Consider the following 1,366-nt stretch of genomic DNA (forward strand, 5'->3'; position numbering starts at 1 on the left):
CCCCTCATCAACCTATTATTTCTCCGTATTACGTTACGTCGCGTTGCGTTACGTGCCTCGCCACGCCGCGACGCTGTTCGAAATGCCTCGTCGGAAACAGCAAAAATGATGGGGGAGGGGGAAAGAGCGCGATCGCGTGTTCCTCAGACTGGCGGGAAGGATCAAGATATAGTGCGAGGACGAGGAAGGGTTCGGGGGTAGGAGGTGGAGGGATGGACGAGGGGCGATGCCTCGAACTTTGGCATGTCTTCGTTCGATTGGGGGAGGAAGAGGGGGGAAGGAGAAGGGGTAAGGATGCAAGGGTGTAGATTCGATTTTCGTTGTTGATGGTGTATACGTGTATCGTGTATGGTGTGTTGGAATTTGATGGGGGGAGGTAGGGGTTGAGTATTTGATTTGATGAAAGTTGGAAGTTGTTTGGACAGATAGTTTTTAGTTATGAATATTATTGGTGGATCAATTGTTCTATTTTTGACAGGAGATGGGTAGGGAATAACGGAGGCAGGAATGAGGAGATATCGATCTTCGGGCGATCTAGATTTATTTTCACGCGGAGAGGGGTTTTATTTTAATTTGTCCCTCTTATCGATATTGGACCGGCGGGAAATAATAGGAGATTTAGAAATGGAGAAAAATTAGAAATACATTTGAATTTATAGGGATGAATCATGCATATGTAGATTTGGAATTTCCCACGGTATCGAATATTCGAGTTTTAATAAGAAGGATGGTATGTACATCCGTTCATATCTAAGAAAAGATTCCTTTGATTTTATCCGATATATATATGAATGTGTATACTATTTCTATTTTTGATTGTTTTGTTATTATTCGATCTATCAAAAATAATTTTTCATAGAGAGAAAGAATTTGTACAATATTATACGATTTATTTTACTTTCTCCTCTCAGAGACTTAAAGATCCACTCTCGATAAATTATTTGAAAAATTCGATGTCTACGATCGAACAATTCCCATTATTTTTCATATTTTTCATCTTTGATTAATCACCAATTGAAAATTTCTGTTTAACGATATTAACCAACACACGAGCCAGTTCCCAAAATCGCGATTATAATTCCCCCTAATAGATTATTTTGTATTATATCGTATTACGTAGAGAGGGAAGAATGGCGCGTCAAACGAGCGGAATTCGAAATATATACGAGAGTACTTTGTGAGATTAAAGCACGTTCGCCTTATCCCCCATCTCTTTTAGCCGATCCCGATAATACGGTTCCAGGCACGAGCCGCCTCATTGCCGATTCGATGTTAACGTTCGATTCTTCGATCGAATGAAGCGGACGCCACGCCATCGACCATTTTTCACTGACTTTTTTTTTTTCTTTTTTTTTTTTTTTTTTTT

The sequence above is a fragment of the Apis dorsata genome, unplaced genomic scaffold, assembly GCF_000469605.1.
Source record: "Apis dorsata unplaced genomic scaffold, Apis dorsata 1.3 scaffold_295, whole genome shotgun sequence".
Taxonomy (NCBI): domain Eukaryota; kingdom Metazoa; phylum Arthropoda; class Insecta; order Hymenoptera; family Apidae; genus Apis; species Apis dorsata.